Source organism: Panthera onca, chromosome B4 (genome assembly GCF_046562875.1).
Source record: "Panthera onca isolate mPanOnc1 chromosome B4, mPanOnc1 haplotype 2, whole genome shotgun sequence".
In the NCBI taxonomy this organism is placed as follows: Eukaryota; Metazoa; Chordata; class Mammalia; order Carnivora; family Felidae; genus Panthera; species Panthera onca.
The window spans coordinates 99,459,505-99,474,849 of record NC_138345.1 but is presented as its reverse complement, the minus strand read 5'-3'; the positions used below and the strand labels follow the sequence as shown (position 1 = coordinate 99,474,849).

The window sequence follows — 15,345 nt, the reverse complement described above, 5'->3', positions numbered from 1 at the left end:
TGTCAGCCACAACAGTAGGGTTCTGCCCCTGCTTCTCTTGCTGAGCTAACAAGATATTGAAGTCTTCATGCGAATGAAATGTTACATTCTGGAAATGTTGATTGACTTGCATATTAAATTAATAAAATTGGAACACCTGGGTGGCTCAGTCAGTTGAGCATCTGACTCTTAATTTTGGCTCAGGTCATGATCCCAGGGTTTTGTGTTTGAGCCCCACATTGGGCTCTGCATTGAGCGTGAAGCCTGCTTAAGATTCTCCCTCTCCCTCTGCTCCCCTACCCCACTAGCTCTCTCTCTCTAAAAGTTAAAAATTAATTATCATTAAGCAAGAATGTTTTGAAATCATGGATTTCTTAACTGTCTTTTACTGCTAGCTTTGCTGGTGATATGTCATGGCTGAGAACATAGGATCTACAGCCAGATGGCAGGATTTGAATCTCATTTACTACCTGGGTGACTTTGGGCGGGTTACATGCCTCAGTTTCCTTTTCTATAATATGGGCATCATGATAGTACCTGCCAGCTAGTGTCATTTGAGGATTCAATGAGTCAGTATAGGTAAAAACATTTAGCCTGGTTCCAGTGCATAGTTGATGCCCAATAAACGAATCATATCCCCACTGTGCATTAAGGACATGGAAATTTTATCACCACAAGGAAGTCATGAATATATCCCCGTTTCTCTGTCTCCACAGCCTGGTACTGACCAAGCATCCAGAAGACTCACTAACCCCCTCACTCCCCTCTTCCCTTTCCCTGACCCCTCCATGTCTATCTGTCTTACCCCATCTCTCTGTTTTTCTGTCTTTGTCTATCTTTCTTCTCTCTACCTCCCATTTCTTTTCACCTTGCTCCTCCTGTTTCTGCACCATCCAGGACAATGAGGGACCCTCCAATGAATTGTCTGAGTCTGCTTCTGGGAACTATTTTGTATCATAAATTATCAGAGAAAATCAACCAGGCCTGCAGAGGCATCTGAATTCACGCTCCTCACTGAACTGACTCTGGGCCTCTACCCCCACTTTTTATATCTATCTGTGTCTACTTTCTTCTCTGTCGCCACCTTTGTCTGTGTCTCTGAATCTCCTTCGCCTCTTTCTGACCGGCTCCTTGTTTCTTGGCCTGCATGTCTTTGTTTATCTCTAAATCTCTCTGTTGCTATGTCTTGCTCATACTCTCTCACTCTCTCTGTCTCTGTCCCCTCAGCTGTGGGAGATGAACTCCCTGGGCCCTCTGAAGACCTTCTGGTGTGGAAGGAGAGGGAAAAAACCTCAGATCCTTTGTGCCTCCTCCTGCATTCAGGTATGTTTGAGAGGACTGCTTTCCCAAACTAGAGTAACTGTCAGTACAACCTGGCAGGCAGTTCTAGAACTTCAAGGAGTCAAGTTCCTCTTGTTAGCCCCGAAAGTAGCAAAGACTTTAGGCAGTGTATCTCCAAGCAGGTGTCTAAGTGGGACAGATATGTTGATCCTAACCAAGACAGGTTACATGAAAGTTAACTGGGCATATACTTAATGTCACACATGATTATGATTGTGCTGCACAGTAATTAGGCATAAATGGTGAGGGGCTGATGTAAGTGACTATAATTAGTATTACTTTTACACAGCTAAGCCAAATTTCATTTCCCCTTTCTATACTGCTAATTTGCCAGTATCTGTAATCAGTGTCAGTGTTGATAATTTCTTGATGTCCTATTCCATTTAACAGCCACGTCCTATGAACATACACAGATCCAGACACACAGGCATACATGGATACATACACCATGATCACGCACGTGCACGCGTGGGCGCACACACACACACACACACACACACACACACACACACAAAGCAAGTCTGGATCCAAGTCTCTAAAATGAGCATTCCTTTGTCCCCGGCTCACTAGCCCCGCTCTGCAGGACAGAGGTTTACTCTTCTCCATCCATGAGTCCTTACCCTATTCCCCTCCTTCCTGACCCTGGAGCGACAGAGATCTCTTGAGAAAGGCTTGACCACTGGCTGAGGTCATCTGCAAGTTCCTTTCTATTCCCGAAATTCCATTTTAAAAATAGTAAGTGGGGATAAAAACATAGGGGTGAGGTTTTAATGCCTTCATAATTATCACCACATCATCACCAGAAAAAAATGATAGTGACTGGATTTTAATATACTCCATATATTCTTTATATCCATAATCCCTTTAAATTGTGAGGTGGGCACTACTATCCATTTCCCAAATGAGAATACTGGAACTTACTGAGGTTAAGTATTTGCCCACAGTCATGGAGCAAGTAAGTGGGAAGTTAAGATTCATATTCTGGGGATTTGAACTTTAAAGTCCATGATATGTCACCAACTTGTTCTTCTAGCAAAATATAAATGATAAGGACAAATATTTCCTTCCCCTGAATCTTAATTGTTTTAACTATGTTTGTAGGGCAGATCTGTCTTACTTTTACCATGTTGGGAAGGAAGGCCTTCCTCTGCCCCAGCTGGACTTAGAAGCAAATTGACATGAGATAGATTAACAGGAGAAAATCAAATTTAATAGGAACACATATAAGGAATCCACCCAAACATGAAATTGCAAAGATGATGAGGCAACTTGGAGTTTATATGAGCTAAAGATGGGGTAGGGTCTGAGGATGCAAAGGGGAGAAAACCCATTAGCAGGAAGGTGCAAGATGTTTGGAAAAGCAAGTTTGCTCTATTATGCAGATAAGTTTCTTAGGTAAAGGAGAGTCTCTTAATAGCTCTCTTCCTGGTACAGACTCTCCTTTTCAATATAAATTTAGGCAGCTGAGGGGGAGGCAGAGAGCTTTTCCTGCATCTGTTGGGTTTTGATTACTTTTAACTCAAAATAATCTTTATGCCAAAGTGGCCCATCTTGGGGCAGCCTGCCCTTGGCCCCTATCATAGGAAAGAAGGGGTTATGGGCACTGAATACCTGAAAGGGGAGAGAGAAAAGAATGAAGAGGCGGGGAACACTGCCAATATTGGGATGTTTATTCAAACCAAACTTGTTTATCTTCCCTAAGTGTCCATGGTGATCATTTAGACAGTTCTCAGGATTGTGGAAGAAATCTGGGCATGAGGGCCGTGTCCAGCTTTTGTGCTTAGGGCTGCTCTCAGAAGGATTTTCATCTCTGCACATTAGGCAAATAGATCTCTGAGTGGTCCTCCCCTAAGCAGTGTCCCCTAAAGGCAAAATTGAGCTGTTCACCTGGAAGGAGGAAAAGGAGGGTTTTGTGAACACAGATGAGGATGAGGGGTGGGGGCTGTCCCACTCACTGTGATGCCCCCATGGGCCAGGTCTGGGCTACTCCTTCCTTATAAGAGCTGTTCCTCCCTTGTTCTAGCCTTTGGATCTGCCTAGGAACAGCCTCTTCATTCTTGGCTCTGACTCCCTGAGCACAGTGAGTGGTCCAGAAATAAGCACGATCAATCAAAATTCGTCCCTAGGATTTAGCCAACTGCATGTGGGGAAATGGTCTCTCTGGTCTGAGGACTATGAGGTGTAAGAGACGCTGAAGAACTATAAAGTGTCCACAGTGGCCCTCCGTGTCCCTGTCCACTGTAGCTTGCACCCCCTCTTGCACATGACCTCAGCCCCTCACTGTTCCTTCCACTTCTCTTAGTAAAATCCAAATTGTCCAAACACGGCTGTTCATTAACCAGAATAATTGCTCCCTTCCCTGAGTACCACCCTTGAACAAATATTCTTGAAACTAGCTGAACTTCAGCTGACCCTGCCTGCTGAAGCCTTATACAAGATTCCACCTCCTTCTCAAGTTAGAACGCTCCTTCTCATGCCGACAGTTTTGAAAAAGACTTATGCTAATGGTGCTCTTGTTTTTTTCCACAGAGAATATGAGTAAGAGGTGCTGAGATGCTAGCAGCCGGACCACAACTGATGGCGAAGGCAGCCTGGGAGAGTGAAATTAACACGGGAACAGGTGCTGGAGAGGTGAGGGGGGGTGGGCCGCAGAGATGGAGGCAGAGACAGAGTGATATCCAATGGTGTTCAAGTTTCCATCCTGCTTCTTAAGCCTAGCACATCTGTTATTACCATTTTTTTTTTTTTGTTATATAAGTGAACAAGTTAAAATGGTAGGATTTAAAAAAAAAAAGGAGAATCACAGCAGTCCTCAAATTTGCCTATACAAACATAAAATGCTTTTATAACTCTATACTGAAATCAACCCAAATCTAGAACCTCTATATCCAGGAATAAGGGTAAATATTATCTTATTTTTTCAAGTAGCTCATTCCACTAGTCACTTCTGGGTAAATAGTCAAAAATTCAGGGTTCTCCCCTCACTCCTTGTCAACCCCACTTTTGATTTTTTTTAAGTTTATTTTTTGAGAGAGAGAAAAAGGATGCAAGTGGATGTGGGGTGGGGCAGAGAGAGAGTGGGACAGAGGATCTGAAGCAGTCTTCACGCTGATAGCAGAGAGCCTAATGTGGGACTCAAACTCATTAACTGCAAGATCATGACCTGAGCACAAGTCGGAAGCTTAACCAACTGAGCCACCCAGGTGCTCCTTGACCTCGCTTTTGGGGATGAACTAAGTTGCTAGAGAACCAAGGTGTTAAAGGTAATTTTTAAAAATGTGATTCATACAAATATGAAATGAGTACGTGTCAAAGATTTTATTTTACTCATTCTTTAATGAGGAAACTTATAGTAAGAAATAAAAACTCGTTCTAAGGAGGGGCGCCTGGGTGGCTCAGTCGGTTGAGTGTCCGACTTTGTCTCAGGTCATGATCTCACAGTTCGTGAGTTCGAGCCCCATGTCGGGCTCTGTGCTGACAGCTCGGAGCCTAGCCTGGAGCCTGCCTCTGATTCTGTGTCTCCCTCTCTCTCTGCCCCTCCTCTGCTCATGTTCTCTCTCTCTCTCTCTCTCTCTCTCTCTCTCTCTCTCTCTCTCAAAAATAAATAAACATTAGAAATAAATAAACAAAATAAATAAAAATAAAAAACTCGTTCTAAGGAGACTCCAAGGAAAACATATCTACAGGTAATCTGGAATATTGAATTGAATTTGCTGATAGAGGCAAAACTGGCCTCTTGCACTAAGTAGAAATCAATACATCCTCATTGGACAAAATTCATTTGCATTTCTTAGATGGGAATTATTTGCATCTCTGTCAGCCTTTTACAGGTTAACTTCAGTTTCTACAGACTGGCAAAATAGTCAAGGACAGTGAAAGACACAGACCCCTGTAGAATCAGATAATCCTGGAAGTTTCCAGAGATTTTGCCAAGAATTCCATCTGTACAATCTGATCCTCTACACAGGCTCTACTGACTGGCTTAAAAAGTGAATTTGAATAACTGAATTTCAGACATTTCCTGCCAAATGACACTATAAACTACTGCCAAACTAAAAATACTGTTTTCAGACAGTCCCCCAGCCCAATTGGTGGGCATTGGAACAACATAATAGGCACTGGAATTTCTGGTTTTCCCCATGGATTGTAATTGTGGCAGGTTAGCCAGGCACGTCGTCCGGGAAACCTTGTCACAAGCCTTTGGCTCCCCAACTTGAGATGGATGTACAAATGGGCTGCTACTCAGAAGCTAGGGTTTCTGTAGGAAGGAATCGGTTTTGGATTTCAAAATCAGACAAACACACATCTGATTATGGACTTATAACCCCAAGTAGGAAAGCCTGAAAATCATGGGGGAAAAAAAACCTGTAAAAACCAATACCCCTGTTATCTGGCCCCCACCTGCCTCTTGGACACATTGTGCTTCTATTTGGATATTTCATCCTAACACTTTATATTAGGAAACGTGATGTATCATTTTTGGTTCAGTAAAGATGAGAAATAAAAATATTCATGGGGTGGCTCAGTCCATTGAACATCTTATTTCGGCTCAGGTCATGATCTCACAGTTTGTGAGTTCAAGCCCTGCGTGGGGTTGTGTGTGGACAGATCAGAGCCTGGAGCCTGCTTCTGATTCTGTGTCTCCCTCTCTCTCTGTCCCTCCCCCACTTGTGCTCTGTCTCTCTCTCTCCCTATCAAAAATAAACATTAAAAAAATTTTTTTTAATTAAAAAAATTTTTAAAAAAGGAAATAAAAATATTCATGATCTGGTGGGATTGCTCCTGAGAGCTCATGGTGGATGTATTTACTCACAAATGGGAGATAAATTGGTCAAATGAGGAAAATTGAACATTACAAACAGGGGGAAGTTCAGTCTCCTAGATAGCTTCCCACTTCATAGCTGTGACAGAGGTGGAGACAGAAGCTGAGGGTCAGTGATTGCAAAGGCAAAGCCAAATGAAGTTTCACTACAGACCCAGGTGAAGGAGCATCAGATAAAATTCTAGATTACAGGTCTCCATACTGAGAGGAATTGTACACATATGCCCCACTTATTATGCTTTTCTCTTGTTCTGGGATGGCCCTCTGGGCTTAAATACCGAAGTTGGTATGGTACTCAGTAGCACACCAGTAGGTCCTTTCCATCATCCATTTCTTCATTAGTGTACATCCTAAACACATGCTGACTGTCATCTTGGTGTCCCTAAGTCCTCTAGTCTATGTAGTTGCTTATATATTTAATGTTGAAACAGAGGTGGCTTGAGTCTCTATCTTACACTGTGGAGAGTTCAGTGCCTTTCCTAAGATTTCTGCAAACCCCAAGCTGCAACCATTGCTGTGCTCACTCCTTGCCCAGACTTCCTGGTCCCACTAAACTCTCAGTCCACCTTACATTCCATTTCTGTGGTTCTTCTCTCCTCTCCATCCTTTGTTACCGTATAAGGGAAAAACAGTACACGTTTCTCTGATTTTCTCATCAATGCCAAAAGTTCATATGTAGCAAGGCATTTATCAAAGTTTAAGATAAACAGTACTTGCACGATGCCAAACAGCACAGCAGATGATTCAAGATAAAACATGCTTCTTCTTGGGGTGCCTGGTCAGATCAGTCACTTAAGCATCCGACTCTTGATTTTGGCTCAGGTTATGATCACGGGGTGGTGAGATCAAGTCCTGCGTTGGGCTCCACGCTGGGCATGGGATTCTCTCTCCCTCCCTCTCTCTCTCTCTCTCTCTCTCTCTCTGTCTGCCCCTCCCCTGCTCATGCTCTCTCTTTCTCTCAAAAAAAAAAAAAAAAATCCTCCTCTTAAAAAACCTGGGGGAAAAATAGATGCAGTAAATGTGGTGAAAAGTTGATAAAGTCTAAAACTAGATGGTTACATAGGGTTAATTATACCATTTTTGTGATTTTTATTTAAGTTATATAGTTTTCATAAGAGTTTAAAAAAATACATTGATCACGAGATCATGAAGATATTTTGCTGTCTTTGTCAGTTAGGTAACAGACTGCCACGACAGTCTGCAAAACACAGGACTGATGAGGTACATGTTTATTACACTCTTGCATAACAGTCTTGAGTCTACCCTCTTAACAAATTTTTCAGTGTATATTACAGTATTGTTAGCTACAGACACTATGTTGTACAGCAGAGCTCTAGAATTTATTCGTCTTGCATAACTGAAAGTTTATACCCCTTGAGCAACAACTCCCCATTTCCTCCTCCCTCCCACCCCTGGTGGTCACCATTCTACTTTGCTCCTATGTATTTGACTATTTTAGACTCTTTATATACTGGGATCATAGTGAGATATCACCTCCCAACTGTGAGGTTGGCTATTACCAAAACAAACAAACAAAACAACAACAACAAACAACAACAACAACAAACAAACAACAACAAAAAAACCCAAAAGACAAATGTTGGTGAGGATGTGGAGAAACTGGAATGCTTGTATGGTGTGTGTGTGTGTGGGGGGGGGGGTGGGGGGAATGTAAAACTGGTACAGCTGTTATAGAAAACAGTATGGAAGCTCCTCAACAAAATTAAAAATAGAACTACCATATTATTCAGCAATCCCACTTTTCAGTATATACCCAAAAGAATTGGCATCAGGATCTCAAAGAGATATCTGCGTTCTCATGTTTATTGCAGCGTTATTTGTAATAGCCAAAATACAGAAACTACCTAAGTGTCTGCTGATGGTTGAATGGATAAAGAAAATGTTGTTTATATTGTTGATTTGCAAGCCCCCCAGGTGTAATCTGAAATTGGCCCCCATAGTGAAGGGCAGGGAGAGAGGGAAAAAAGAGGCAGGCCACTTCAGATTGGTAGGTGGCAGATTTAACAAGCACAGAAACTTACATACAAGGCTTGTCCTGGGCTGCAGCAAGATAACTAAATTTCTGCACCCACCTACCAAATCCTTAAAGTTTATATAGAGGCTTAACTGGGTTCAGTCATATATACCATCCAGATGGTCTCTATAGCACAACATTATCACAAGGGTGTGTCCTTGGGGAAGCCTCTGAGAGCAGGGAAGGCAAGCAGAACCCACGTTGTAAGAACCGGGGAGGGCTGTAAGAAGCCTCCAGTTGCCCAGGGCCGGTTCATGGGTCAACTGACAGTCGCAGCCTCTTGATGACCTCCTCCAACATATGCATACAATGGCATATTATTCAGCCTTTTAAAAGAAGGAAACCCTATCATATGCAACAACCAAATCCAGGTTCATATGGTCAACCTGAAGGATTTCATGCTAAGTGAAATAAGCCAGTCACAGAAGGCAAGATAGGGTCTTTAACGAGGCAATCAAGTTAAAATGAGGTCATTAAAGTGGGTCCTAATTCAATATGACTGGTGTCCTTATAAGAAGAGGTAATTAGGACACAGGCATATGCAAAGGAAAGACCATGTGAAGACAGAGCGAAAAGATGGTCATGTACGAGCCGATGAGAGGCCTCAGAAGAAGCCAGGCCTGCTGACACAATAATCTTGGACTTCGCCTCCAGAACTGTGAGAAAAGAAATTTCTGTTATTTAAATCCACCTGGTCTGTTTTACTTTGTTATGGCAGCCCGAGCAAAGTAAGACACCGCTCATTTTAATGTAGAACAGTTTTATTCTCCACTTCACTGCTCTGAACTCGTGAAAGCCTCCCTTGGTAAATCCTTAACCTCATTAAGCCTCTTTAGGAAACAAAAGACCATTCTCTCAGGATATTTGCCCTTTAGTAGCACAGAGTACCCACAGAGGCTGAGAAATTAGTCTTTGCTCGAGTAAGATCAAACTCGTTGGCACATCAGTCTTCTTAAGTGGGAAGGGAGCAGGATAAAAGTCTATTCTTCCGTAATAAAGAATACGCCACCTCTTAAGAAGCTGGAAGCACTACGGCCAGATTTTCTTTTGTTTGCTTGAAATGGCAGTTTCCCCCTTCCCAGTTGGTTCACGTGCACTCGCACAGCCGTTCACTTAACAGTGGGTTATTAAGAGCCTCCTGTGTGCAAGCCACTGTGTCCAAGATAAGCCCATGAAGTCTTGCTTAAAGGGCATCACAGAAATGAACACTAGCTGAAGGCGGATGTGGAGTTAAGGGAACAATTCTGTTTTTCTTTCCTTTTCTTTTTAAAAAGAGCTCGGGAGATACACAGTGCTGACAGGAACATCTCAATAGGAAGGGAGAGAAGGACAAAGGCAGGACCTTACAAGCTCGAGCAGGTGAGGGGCTGGGGTCCTCTTTGCAGAACTGGTGAGTGCTGGGCCGGTCACCGTGGCAGGGAGGGAGCCACGTGTGAGTACTGGCACAGGTTCCTCAGGGGAATTGGGGCTGGGAGCACACGAAAGTTCTCTTCAAATTTTCTTAATGAATTAAGAATCTAAGAAGTTGTGAATGCATTGAGGGAGGGGCTATTTGACGTTGGAGGAGAGAGAAAAGTGTAAAATTGTCTCAGAGAGTGGGAGAGTGCATTGATGAAGGAAGCAGCTCTCAAATTTTAGGCCACCTCAGAATCACCTGTCTTTGGCATGTCTCTGGGATGGGGCCAGAGAATTGGCCTTTCTTTCTTTCTTTCTTTCTTTCTTTCCTTCTTTCTTTCTTTCCTTCTTTCTTTCTTTCTTTCTTTCTTTCTTTCTTTCTTTCTTTCTTTCTTTCTTTCCTTCTTTCTATATTTCTTTCCTTCTTTCTTTCTTTCTTTCTTTCTCTCTTTCTCTTTCTTTCTTTTTTTCTTTCTCTCTCTCTCTCTCCCTCTCTCCCTCTCTCTCTTTCTTTCTTTTGATTTTTTTTTTTTCAGGAAGAGAATTTAGTGATTCATCGCTTACATATAACACCCAGTGCTCATCCCAACAAGTGCCCTTCTTAAGGGCCCGTTTAGCCCATCCCCCCACCCAACACCCTGCCAGCAACCCTCAGTCTGTTCTCTGTATTTAAGAGTCTCTTATGATATTTTTCCTTCTCTGTTTTTATCTTAGTTTTGCTTCCTTTCCCCTATGTTCATCTGTTTTGTTTCTTAAATTCCACAAATGAGTGAAATCATCTGATATTTGCCTTTCTCTGACTGATTTATTTTGCTTAGCATAATACACTCTAGCTCCATCCACATTGTTGCAAATGGAAAGATTTCATTCTGTTTGATGGCCGAGTAATATTCCGTTGTATAAGTTCAGGTGATACTGATGCTGCTAGCTCAGGGATTTCATTTTGAGAACCACTGGACTAGGACTAAACCCTAGTTCTTGCACAGACATGTTTACTACACAGGGGCATTTGGATAGAGGGCTGTGCAGAAAAATTCTTAGAATTCCAGTAACAGAAGAGAGTTCCAAATGGGGATCCAAAGTGACTCTGTTGCCAGCACTGATAAAATCGATGGAGAGAAAGGAAGATGATATTAACACGCACAGAGAAAGGGAGCTAACCTATTTCTTCTGAAAAGTTTGAGAAACAGATTACAAAATGGCTCCAGCAGCCAAGCACACAAGGAAGGTCCTTTCACAAACAATGGTCATTTAAGATCTTAGAAAGTCCTATAACATGGTGTCCACAGTAGTGGGTGGAGAGATATGGAAGATAAAGACTGCCCAAAGGAGCATCCTGCCCATTCAGCCATGAGAGTAAAATGAATGATCAGATATTATATTTGGGGATTCAAGCAATTTTGGCTTCCATCTGGAAATGTTGACTTGATGGTTGTTACATGATAGTTCCAAAAGTTGGTTGATTTCTTCTCCAGATAATTTTGGTAATGGTATCTATTCCACAGTTCACATATTTTCAGAAGCTCTGGAAAAGAGGAAATAAGCAAACGACAGTCGTATTCCAGGTAGTAAATGGCAGGGGAATTGGTGAAACCAATGTCCAGAAACCAGAATAATATCAGTTTTTTCCCTCCTTTCAGACTTGATCTTAAGATGCTCTCAATGCGTCTACTTCCCCAAGTTGCCTCCTCAGACTTTAGCATCCTCTACTTGGCTATTTCTTTTAAATTCATTTATTGCTTAATTTACATCCAAGTTAGTTAGCATATGGTGCAAAATTGATTTCAGGAGTAGATTCCTTAAAGCCTCTTACCCATTTAGACCAACCCCTGTCCCACAACCCCTCCAGTAACCCTCTGTTTGTTCTCTATATTTAAGAGTCTCTTATGTTTTGTCCCCCTCCCTGTTTTTATATTATTTTTGCTTCCCTTCCCTTGTGTTCATCTGTTTTATATCTTAAAGTCCTCATATGAATGAAGTCATATGATATTTGTCTTTCTCTGACTAATTTTGCTTAGCATAATACTCTCCAGTTCCACCCATGTAGTTGCAAATGGCAAGATTTCATTCTTTTGGATTGCCAAGTAATACTCCATTGTATATACATACCACATCTTCTTTATCCATTCATCCATCGATGGACATTTGGGCTCTTTCCATACTTTGGCTATTGTCAATAGCGCTGCTGTAAACATTGGGGTGCATGTGCTCCTTCAAAACAGCACGCCTGTTTTATTTATCCCTTGGATAAATACCTAGTAGTGCAATTGCTGGGTCATAGGGTAATCCTATTTTCAATTTTTTGAGGAACCTCCATACTGTTTTCCAGAGTGGCTGCACCAGCTTGCATTCCCACCAACAATGCAAAAGAGATCCTCTTTCTCTGCATCCTCACCTACATCTGTTGTTGCCCGAGTTGTTAACGTTAGCCATTCTGACAGGTGTAAGGTGGTATCTTATTGTGGTTTTGATTTGTATTTCCCTGATGATGAGTGATGTTGAGCATTTTTTCACATGTCAGTTGGCCCTCTGGATGTCTTCTTTGAAGAAGTGTCTATTCATGTCTTTTGCCCATTTCTTCACTGGATTATTTGTTTTTTTGGGTGTTGAGTTTGAAAAGTTCTTTATAGATTTTGGATACTAAGCCTTTATCTGATATGTCATTTGCAAATATCTTCTCCCATCCTGTCGGTTGCCTTTTAGTTTTGCTGATTGTTTCCTTTGCTGTGCAGAAGCTTTTATTTTGATGAAGTCCCAATAGTTCATTTTTGCTTTTGTTTCCCTTGTCTCCAGAGACATGTTGAGTAAGAAGTTGCTGCAGCTGAGGTCAACAGGCTTTTGCCTGCTTTCTCCTCTAGGAGTTTGATGGCTTCCTCTCTTACATTTAGGTTTTTCATCCATTTTGAGTTTCTTTCTGTGTATGGTGTAAAAAAGTGGTCCAGGGGGGCGCCTGGGTGGCGCAGTCGGTTAAGCGTCCGACTTCGGCCAGGTCACGATCTCACGGTCTGTGGGTTCGAGCCCCGCGTTGGGCTCTGGGCTGATGGCTCGGAGCCTGGAGCCTGTTTCCAATTCTGTGTCTCCCTCTCTCTCTGCCCCTCCCCCGTTCATGCTCTGTCTCTCTCTGTCCCAAAAATAAATAAAAAACGTTGAAAAAAAAAAAAAAAAAAAAGTGGTCCAGGTTCATTTTTCTGCATGTTGCTGTCCAGTTTTCCCAGCACCACTTGCTGAAGAGACTGTCTTTATTCCATTGGACCTTCTTTCCTGCTTTGTCAAAGATTAGTTGGCCCTACGTTTGTGGGTCCATTTCTGGGTTCTCTATTCTGTTCCATTGATCTGAGTGTCTGTTCTTGTGCCAGTACCATACTGTCTTGATGATTACAGCTTTGTAATATGTCTTGAAGTCTGGGAGTGTGATTCTTCAGCTTCGGTTTTCTTTTTCAAGATTGCTTTGGCTATTCAGGATCTTTTCTGGTTCCATACAAATTTTAGGAATATTTGTTCTAGCTCTGTGAAGAATGCTGGTGTTATTTTGATAGGTATTGCATTGAATATGTAGATTGCTTTGGGTAGTATCAACATTTTAACAATGACTTCTAGAACTGATCCATGAATTCAGCAAAGTCACAGGATATAAAATCAGTGCCCAGAAATCGTTTGCGTTCTTATACGCCAATAATGAAACAACAGAAAGAGAAATCAAGGAATCGATCCCATTTGCAATTGCACCAAAAAACATAAAATACCTAGGAATAAACATAATCAAAGAGGTGAAATATCTATACACTGAAAACTATAGAAAGCTCATGAAAGAAATTGAAGAAGACACACACAAAAAAATGGAAAAATATTCCTCTACTTGGCTATTCTGGAGGTCATGTTGCTAATCTCTTCAGGCATGCCCAGTCTCAAGTTCATCTCTGACCTCTCCACTCTAACTGATCACTACACTACTATCCATCTCTGGCCCAGTTTTGCATTAAGAGCTCACACCATCACCAATCAGTACAGGGCAGTGTGGAGCAATTCTCACCTCCATATTTTTATTCATATATTCATTCACTTATCCATTCACTTAAACATTGAGTGCTGGGGCGCCTGGGTGGCTCACTCGGTTAAGCATCCGACTTCAGCTCAGGTCATGATCTCGCAGTCTGTGGGTTCAAGCTCCGTGTTGGGCTCTGTGCTGACAGCTCAGAGCCTGGAGCCTGCTTCAGATTCTGTCTCCTTCTTTCTCTGCCCCTCCCCTGCTCATGCTCTGTCTCTCTCTTTCTCAAAAATAAATAAACATTAAAAAAATTAAAAAAAAAAAGGAAACATTGAATGCCTACTGTGGATCGAGAACCAGAGGCCATAGTAGGATCCTAGAGCCTGGGGGTTGAGAGATGAATATGACACAGGTTCTGCTGTTGAGCAGTTCACAGTATAGTTAGGGGAGATAGACACATTAACAAGTAATTGCCACGTCATGTAATGCACCAGTGGAATTATGCACACTGTATTATGGTACAATGGAATAAGGAGTAAATAGCTGCACTTGGGGGAGAACACAGAGACTTCTCAGGGGAGGTAACAATCGATCTGTGTCCTACAGAAGTTTTCTACTCCAAGGAAAAGATAAGGGCATTTCATACACAAAGAATGGGGAGGACTTGAAGACCCAAAGGAGTATGACATATTTTGGAGATGGCAGTTGGTCTGACAAGACAAAACAGGCAGTTTTGTGTTGTGCTTAATTGTGCAGGATCCAAAGCCAAACTATATGGGTACAAATTTGGCTCTTACTCCCTGTGTGATTTTAGACAAGTTATTTAACCTCTCTGTGCCTCTGTTTTCCTACATGTAAAATGTGGATAAAAACAGATTCTATCTGATAGGAGTAATTTGGAGATTTAATGAGTTAACACATGTCACCTTTAGAATAATGCTTTGTATATTGTAAGTGCACAGAAAATGTTATTGTTGCAGACATCTCTGGATGTTGCCATCATCACCATCGTCATCATCGCCACCACCACCACCACCATCATCATCATCATCCCAGCTTTGCCTTTTTCTTTTTATCCTTAAATCTAACTCATCATTAAATCATCTCTGTTCTACCCTGTATTCTAAATATTTCTTAAATCCATATTCTCATCACTGTCCCTATTACTGTTATGTTACTTTAAGCTCTCATTGTCTCTTCTAATACTTGGAAAGTATGATACTTGAAGAGGTTTAGCTCTTAGCCCCTATGTCTTTTCCAGACATTTCAAGCTTCCTATCCAATAGATTTTTCCATGGAGCAAAGAAATCAAAGGAGATAATGTTGGAAAGGTAATCAGTGACTAGATTATAAACAGTCTGCATGCCAGGATAAGAAGTTTTGACTTAATTCTGTAGCTGATGGAGAGCCATTAAATATTTTAAGCAGAGAAATGACTGATCGGGTTTGCATTTTATAAACATGAGGTGGAAATTCTAGAGATGGAATATATAGGTCTCTCTGGAAGATTGATTGGGGAGGAGGGGGTAGGGTAAGGGAGGAATCAAGATGATCCAGTCCCCTCCAATCAAGACCCCCCCCCCCAGTATTGACTGGAGATACTTGGTGGATGGGGTATTATCTTCTGACATGGCTAGAGCATGGAGTTTGGGAAGAAAGAGGCTAGAAATGAAGCTAGAGGGAAAGAATGACTTCAATCACAAAGCATTTGGGGCTTTTTCCTCTGAATCCAGAAGTAAGGACTTCTGAGTCCAAAACTAAGGGTGCAGAGGTAGATGCTTTTTTTTT

At 41.9% G+C, this 15,345-nt stretch overlaps 1 long non-coding RNA gene across 1 annotated transcript in view; it reads left to right on the top strand.

The window, feature by feature from the left end:
- Positions 1–590: 590 nt before the first annotated feature.
- Positions 591–15,345, top strand: part of LOC132694049 (uncharacterized) — a 70,996-nt gene continuing 56,241 nt past the window's right edge. Inside the window, exons 1-2 of the long non-coding RNA XR_014137962.1 lie at positions 591–1,302; positions 3,850–3,951. This is a non-coding gene — a long non-coding RNA (uncharacterized LOC132694049). The remainder of the gene's footprint in view (positions 1,303–3,849; positions 3,952–15,345) is intronic.